This window comes from Lipophrys pholis (genome assembly GCF_963383615.2).
Source record: "Lipophrys pholis genome assembly, contig: SCAFFOLD_62, whole genome shotgun sequence".
NCBI lineage: Eukaryota > Metazoa > Chordata > Actinopteri > Blenniiformes > Blenniidae > Lipophrys > Lipophrys pholis.
The window spans coordinates 37,501-46,529 of NW_028292112.1; the positions used below are offsets into that span (position 1 = coordinate 37,501).

Below are 9,029 nucleotides of genomic sequence, written 5' to 3' on the forward strand. Positions count from 1 at the left end.
ACACAAACACAACAACAACACAAACACAACAACACAGCACAACAACAACAATACAACACAAACACAACAACAACACAAACACAACAACACAGCACAACAACAACAATACAACACAAACACAACAGCACAAAAACGACCACAACAATACAATACAAACACAACAACACAACAGCACAACAATACAACAACACAACACAACCACAACAATACAACACAAACACAACAGCACAAAAACGACCACAACAATACAATACAAACACAACAACACAAACACAACACAACACAACCACAACAATACAACACAAACACAACAGCACAAAAACGACCACAACAATACAATACAAACACAACAGCACAACAATACAACAACACAACACAAACACAACAACACAGCACAACCACAACAATACAACACAAACACAACAGCACAAAAACAACCACAACAATACAATACAAACACAACAACACACCACAAACACAACAACAACACAACACAACCACAACAACAACACAAACACAACAACAACACAGCACAAACACAACAACACAGCACAAACACAACAACAACAACACAGCACAACCACAACAATACAACACAACAACACAGCACAACCACAACAACACAGCACAAACACAACAACACAAACACAACAACAACACAGCACAACCACAACAATACAACACAAACACAACAGCACAAAAACAACCACAACAATACAATACAAACACAACAACACAACAGCACAACAATACAACAACACAGCACAAACACAACACACCACAAATACCACACAACACAAACACAACAACAACACAAAAACAACCACAACAATACAACACAAACACAACAGCACAAAAACAACCACAACAATACAATACAAACACAACAACACACCACAAACACAACACAACAGCACAACAATACAACAACACAGCACAAACACAACACACCACAAATACCACACAGTACAAACACAACAACAACACAAAAACAACCACAACAATACAACACAAACACAACAACACAACCACAACAATACAACACAAACACAACAACACAACACAAACACAACAACAACAACACAAACACAACAACAACACAACACAAACACAACAGCACAAAAACAACCACAACAATACAATACAAACACAACAACACACCACAAACACAACAACACAGCACAAACACAACAACAACACAAACACAACAACAACACAAACACAACAACAACACAAACACAACAACAACACTGCACAAACACAACAACAACACATCACAACAACAACACATCACAAACACAACAACAACAACACAGCACAAACACAACAACACAGAACAACAACAACAATACAACACAACAACACAGCACAAACACAACCACAACACAAACACAACAACAACACAGCACAAACACAACAACAACACAACACAAACACAACACAGAACAACAACAACAATACAACACAACAACAACAACACAGCACAAACACAACAACAACACAAACACAACAACACAAACACAACAACACAGCACAACAACAACAATACAACACAACAACAACACAAACACAACAACACAGCACAACAACAACAATACAACACAAACACAACAGCACAAAAACGACCACAACAATACAATACAAACACAACAACACAAACACAACAACACAACCACAACAATACAATACAAACACAACAGCACAACAATACAACAACACAACACAAACACAACAACACAGCACAACCACAACAATACAACACAAACACAACAGCACAAAAACAACCACAACAATACAATACAAACACAACAACACACCACAAACACAACAACAACACAACCACAACAACAACACAGCACAAACACAACAACACAGCACAAACACAACAACAACAACACAGCAAAACCACAACAATACAACACAACAACACAGCACAACCACAACAACACAGCACAAACACAACAACACAAACACAACAACAACACAGCACAACCACAACAATACAACACAAACACAACAGCACAAAAACAACCACAACAATACAATACAAACACAACAACACAACAGCACAACAATACAACAACACAGCACAAACACAACACACCACAAATACCACACAACACAAACACAACAACAACACAAAAACAACCACAACAATACAACACAAACACAACAGCACAAAAACAACCACAACAATACAATACAAACACAACAACACACCACAAACACAACACAACAGCACAACAATACAACAACACAGCACAAACACAACACACCACAAATACCACACAGTACAAACACAACAACAACACAAAAACAACCACAACAATACAACACAAACACAACAACACAACCACAACAATACAACACAAACACAACAACACAGCACAAAAACAACCACAACAATGCAACACAACAGCACAACAACACAACAACACAGCACAAACACAACACACCACAAACACAACCACACAACACAAACACAACAATACAACACACCACAAACACAACCACACAGCACAAACACAACCACAACAATGCAACACAACAGCTCAACAATACAACACACCACAAACACAACCACACAACACAAACACAACAATACAACACAGCACAAACACAACCACACAGTACAAACACAACAACAACAACACACCATAAAAACAACCATGACAATACAACACAATAACAGCCCAACCACAGCAACAACACAACATAAAACACAGCACAAACATAACAACCACAACAACATCGCCCCCATGGAAGCGAGTTGAGACCTCGGGGATGACCCAACAGCAAGAAGCAAAACTCCAAACTAAAGTCCAGAAGGTCAGATCCTAGTCCCTCAGCCACACCGACAACATGGACGTGAACTCAGACGACAGGAAGTCACACTCATGTTGGTCCTTCTAGCTTTGGCCTCTGGGGTCCGGGGGGTTCTGGGTGGCCTGTGCTGGGGTTTGGGGCCCCATGTCCCTTCTCAGTCTCCTGTGGGCTCCTCCCAGCTGTGTGTGTGTGTGTGGGGGGAAATCGGGATTTCAGAGGGGCTCATGTCTCCTTAAGGGGGGCTGAGCGACCCCCCCGTCCGTAGTTTGCACCCTGAACTTGATCAATACTGTGTTGCATTTTTATTTATTTAATTAGTTTATTTTTCAGGGGCCTTGTACAAAAACCTTAATCTTGAAGAAAAGATGCTTCATGCCAGATTTTAGCCGCAGCTAGTTTCCATCTGCAGTCTCCGGGCGGCCACACATCATCAAACATAAAGATAACATACAGTAAAGATTCACAACATTGGCAGTAACCATTATAATGTGACACCTGCTTTCAAAAACATTCCTACAGATAGACAGCAACACATTATGATACGCATTATAAATATAAACTACAGGGAAATCAGTAACATTATTAACAATAACAACCATTCAAATTCAACACCTGAATTCCCAAAATTCATACAAAATACTAAAATACATTATACAACATTCACAGGTTGTGAACAAACCCTTTCGACTTTTGGATCTCTGAACTGGACCGTGACCCTGATCTCACCTCTCTGCCTTCTCTACAAGTCCTACATTCCACCTGAACAGCCAGCAGTGCTTTGTGTCCTCCACCAGTGTCTTTAGCCTCTGGGGGACTCGGTTATTTATTTATTTATTTATTTATTTATTGAAAGTTTCTGATCACAAATTGAGTGTTTCTGCGTTTGGGACCAATGAACCAGGCTCAGTTCTGTGTCCCATTCAGCTCTAGAACAGAAGCTCACAGGTTTCACACATTGTTCAATGTAAACCCAATTTGGAGTCAGTCCACAGTTACAGGTGGAGATGTCTAAATATCAACACATGAATCTGTTCCACTGCATTTTGTTGGTTATTGGACAAGTGCCTGTTTACATCTGTGATCTTGTGATCTTGTGTCTCAATCCAAGTCTTTTGACAGGAAGAAATGTCTCACTTGAGACATTCCTAATCTATCTACTGATGGATCAATGGGTGGTAGGGTGGAGCAGATGGGTGGTAGGGTGGAGCAGATGGGTGGTAGAGTGGAGCAGATGGGTGGTAGGGTGGAGCAGATGGGTGGGAGGGTGGTGCAGATGGGTGGGAGGGTGGAGCAGATGAATGGTAGAGTGGAGCAGATGAATGGTAGGGTGGTGCAGATGGGTGGGAGGGTGGAGCAGATGGGTGGTAGGGTGGAGCAGATGGGTGGGAGGGTGGAGCAGATGGGTGGTAGGGTGGAGCAGATGCGTCCCTCTACCAAAATCAGGGAGGTGCAGCAAGGGTCTTACGCTCTCAGGCTCCACCTTCCTGTTCCTGTGGTGTCCTCCCTTCCACCGGGTACCTTTGTGTTGGACTTCATGTTGACGTCACGATAATGCCAGTCCTCCATCAAGGGACAGATTTCTTCATGTTGACGTCACGATAATGCCAGTCCTCCATCAAGGGACAGATTTCTTCATGTTGACGTCACGATAATGCCAGTCCTCCATCAAGGGACAGATTTCTTCATGTTGACGTCACGATAATGCCAGTCCTCCTTCAAGGGACAGATTTCTTCATGTTGACGTCACGATAATGCCAGTCCTCCTTCAAGGGACAGATTTCTTCATGTTGACGTCACGATAATGCCAGTCCTCCATCAAGGGACAGATTTCTTCATGTTGACGTCACGATAATGCCAGTCCTCCATCAAGGGACAGATTTCTTCTGCAAACATTGACACTCTGAAGTTGACCAAACTGTGCTGTCAGGTTTTGAAATGTAACCGTAAATTACTAAAAGCTTGTTCTATTGTTCTGTTGTTCTGTTGTTCTGTTGTTCTGTTGTTCTGTTGTTCTGTTGTTCTGTTGTTCTGTTAAAAGTGATGTTGAAGTGATGAATGTGTTTGTTATTCAAAAATGTGAAGCTTTATTAACACATTGGATTTATGTGTTTATTTGTTTGATTACGGACTAAATGTAAGTGAATCTCACTCAACACGTCCTGACAACATGTTGTGGTTCCGTGCAGTTCTATTTCTAGCAGTCATACTGTCCAGAAAGTCCTGAACATACAGACCCACCATTACTAATGTTATAATTCAAATAAGTTCATTATTTCATTAATTAATTCATCCATTAATCTTTTGAGTTGTACCACACTTTCTTATTTTCAGGCAAGTTGGTTTTTAAGCATACCTTGAGCAGAGCGCTTCAGAATCGCCACCCGGTGGTGGCGTATGGTAGTATGACGTGACCAACTGTCACCTTGACAGGTTGGAATAGTCTGGATTACTCAGATTACTCACATGAGAAATAGTTCCCAAAGACAAAGAAACTGTAGTTTAACAAACTGAACAGATTTATGGAAGAAGAGAGAAAGAATGAGTCAATACACATATCAAAATGTCAGCTGACAGAACGCAGGGCCCTATCATGAGGACTCAGTGTTGGAACAAACCAATCAAAATACATTACTAATGTATTATGTAACGCTTATTTTAATTAAGTTATAAGGTTAAAGCTCAGTAGTGTAATGGACCCAGATTCGTTTATAGGAGCTTGGGGTGAATGAAAAGCAGAGACACAGAAATCAGGTTTTGTAGGTGAATTATATTGAAAACAAAATAGTTAAACACATTGAACATATAAATATAAATTAACCTTTTAAAGTGTACATGACAATAACAAACACAACAATAACTACACGAAGATACGGTTAACAAAAACCCGTATGACCTTTAGTCTGCGTTTCTTTTAGTGTTTCTGTCAAAAGAAAAGCAGTTCAGAGTTCCTCAGATTCTTTTTCCCAAAACAAAGTTCATGGATCAAAAAGAGAATGGAAAAGAATCATAATCCAACAAAAATGGTATCCGGTGGATGCAACAAAAAAAAGGAATAAAGGGGGTCCTACCGGATCGGCAATCTGAAATATAAACACTTTAAATAGTGATATCCGCGATCGCGGCTCCCGCTAACCCGGAAGTCGCGATTTTCACACCAAATATCTTTTTTTCTCACTGCGATCAGAAATCTAACGTCCTGGTTCAGTGGAGACTGAACCAGGACGTTAAATATCTAACGTCCTGGTTCAGTGGAGACTGAACCAGTACGTTAGATATCTAACGTTCAGTGAACCAATATCTAACGTACTGGTTCAGTGGAGACTGAACCAGGACGTTAGATATCTAACGTACTGGTTCAGTGGAGACTGAACCAGGACGTTAGATATCTAACGTACTGGTTCAGTGGAGACTGAACCAGTACGTTAGATATCTAACGTACTGGTTCAGTGGAGACTGAACCAGGACGTTAGATATCTAACGTACTGGTTCAGTGGAGACTGAACCAGTACGTTAGATATCTAACGTACTGGTTCAGTGGAGACTGAACCAGGACGTTAGATATCTAACGTACTGGTTCAGTGGAGACTGAACCAGTACGTTAGATATCTAACGTACTGGTTCAGTGGAGACTGAACCAGGACGTTAGATATCTAACGTCCTGGTTCAGTGGAGACTGAACCAGTACGTTAGATATCTAACGTACTGGTTCAGTGGAGACTGAACCAGGACGTTAGATATCTAACGTCCTGGTTCAGTGGAGACTGAACCAGGACGTTAGATATCTAACGTACTGGTTCAGTGGAGACTGAACCAGGACGTTAGATATCTAACGTACTGGTTCAGTGGAGACTGAACCAGGACGTTAGATATCTAACGTCCTGGTTCAGTGGAGACTGAACCAGTACGTTAGATATTTAACGTCCTGGTTCAGTGGAGACGGGGCTTCGACCACGCACCGTCAAATCTTGTGAACTGTCGTGATGTGGTTTCAGAGTTATGGTAACTTTCTGAAGGTTTGTTTGTATCTCGAGTCAGTCCGTGGTCGCAGCGGAAGCATCGACTTGCCGACCGGAAGTGCCGGTTGTCAGCCATTGTTATGCTAGCGCCACTTGTGGCGGAGGGCTGAAGTGCATCAGCCGTCTGAAGCAGACATGGGTTACAATTACTATTAAAAATGAGATGAAGAAAACATTAGTAATGGTGCTGGTCCTGTCATTGTATGGGCATGACATGATTTCACTTTATGGTTATTTAAGGCTGATGTCAACGCCGTCTTAGAAAACGTTTGAATGTTTCCCACCAAAAGAATGAAAATGTCTTGTAGACCAAACATTGTGTTTGTGGTTTCTATCCAAAGTTGGTGAATTAATAAAAACCATGTGAAGTTATCTCGGCCTTCTGTGTTCATTAAAACATATTTAGGGTAAAAAGAAGAAATGTAAGGAGTTTGGTGCCGCAAACAAAGTTCTTCCCTCATCATCTGTCCGTCCCTCATCGTCTGTCCGTCCCTCATCGTCTGTCCGTCCCTCATCATCTGTCCGTCCCTCATCATCTGTCCGTCCCTCATCGTCTGTCCGTCCCTCATCGTCTGTCCGTCCCTCATCGTCTGTCCGTCCCTCATCGTCTGTCCATCCCTCATCGTCTGTCCATCCCTCATCTTCTGTCCGTCCCTCATCGTCTGTCCATCCCTCATCGTCTGTCCGTCCCTCATCTTCTGTCCGTCCCTCATCGTCTGTCCATCCTTCATCATCTGTCCGTCCCTCATCATCTGTCCGTCCCTCATCGTCTGTCCGTCCCTCATCATCTGTCCGTCCCTCATCATCTGTCCGTAGATGTGAAATCACATTAAATGACTTAATTGTGACTATGTCGTGTTGCTTCCTGCTGATGGACGTGTGATTTTACACAGGATTTCCTTGATTAATAAGAACATTTAAATCAGCAGCCCAGGATCCGTGTCTTGGTCCAGAACCAGGCAGCAGCTGTTCTGTCTCTTCTGGTCCTGGTACTGATGAGAACTGAGCGTGTTTATGAGCTCCATTCTGTCCTGAAGCATCTTTTCATCACTTCATTAAACCTCCCGATGCATCAGGAGGAAGCAGTCTCACCGCTGGCAGGAGGACGGACCGACCTTTTTTTTCCACCGTGAAAAAAAAAATCTCGACTTTGATTTTCGAATTTTTCTGAGGCCACGAAGGTTTTTATTTTTTTTAGCCTCCAAATTTTTTTTTTTCTTCAGTGGCCCTAAAACTCTTCCGTATTTTTTAAACGACATGGAGCTGCAGGAAAACTTTTTTTTACCAGGCTGACATGTTTGGTGCTGCGCCTGCATCTTCCTCAGAGCCTCTCTACCCCCAGAGGCGGTAGAGAGGGTGGAGCTTCATGTTCTTTGGCGTGCATACCTCTGCTGACCTCATCTGTGGAACAAGTGTGTTTAAACAATTGATATATAAAATTCCCCAAAGGTTCATCCTCAGTTCTTATTTTCACCTTGTCATATTGTTTCCATGTTTATTTATGTAAAATCAATTGACCAAACTTCCTGTAATTTCGTGGTGCCGTCCTCAGGTGGCGTGAGACTCCGCTGAGGAGGGGTAAGCTGCTGAAGTTGTTCCTGTTGTCAGAGAGCTAAAACACTAAAACATCTAAAAGTGGTTCCAACTGGTTTTCTGAAGCTCACAGATGTTATATAAACATTAAGGTGCTTTGTGTGGATTTTTATAGGCATTTTATGAAACATACTGTGATGTTTTTCACATGGTAGATGGTGAAGAGTAGATGGTAGAGCCCGACCTGACTACACCTGGACCAACAACACACCCTACCAGGTGAGGAGGAAAACCACCTCCTACCAGGTGAGGAGGAAAACCACCTCCTACCAGGTGAGGAGGAACACCACCTCCTACCAGGTGAGGAGGAACACCACCTCCTACCAGGTGAGGAGGAACACCACCTCCTACCAGGTGGAGAGAAACATGGAACACCAGGAAGTTAAAGAAGGCTCCCCTCCACCAAACCCTCCTGGTGAACTCCCACTGAAGATCCATGGAGGCTCCTGACCTCCTGCTGCAGGTGAATAGGCTCCTTTCCCTCCTGCAGAAGGTGGAGATGATTGTTGTAGGGTGCGATAGGCTGCAGTGTACATTTACGGTAATAAAAAATATAACACATGCACACTGAAAAAAACCTTTTTCATTTTTTCC

General features: G+C 42.3%; 1 protein-coding gene and 1 long non-coding RNA gene across 2 annotated transcripts in view; both read left to right on the forward strand.

Annotated features, from left to right (window-relative positions):
• The window catches only part of LOC308128162 (kinesin heavy chain-like), a 46,499-nt gene extending 37,494 nt beyond the window's left edge, over positions 1-9,005 (forward strand). Inside the window, exon 22 of the mRNA XM_080493840.1 lies at positions 8,591-9,005. The gene's annotated coding sequence lies outside the window, so the exon portion shown is untranslated. The remainder of the gene's footprint in view (positions 1-8,590) is intronic.
• LOC308128161 lies at positions 4,171-7,213 on the forward strand. The gene is made up of 3 exons (XR_013936543.1): positions 4,171-4,383; positions 4,585-6,030; positions 6,494-7,213. It is a non-coding gene; the product is annotated as an uncharacterized lncRNA (long non-coding RNA).
• Positions 9,006-9,029: the final 24 nt, after the last annotated feature.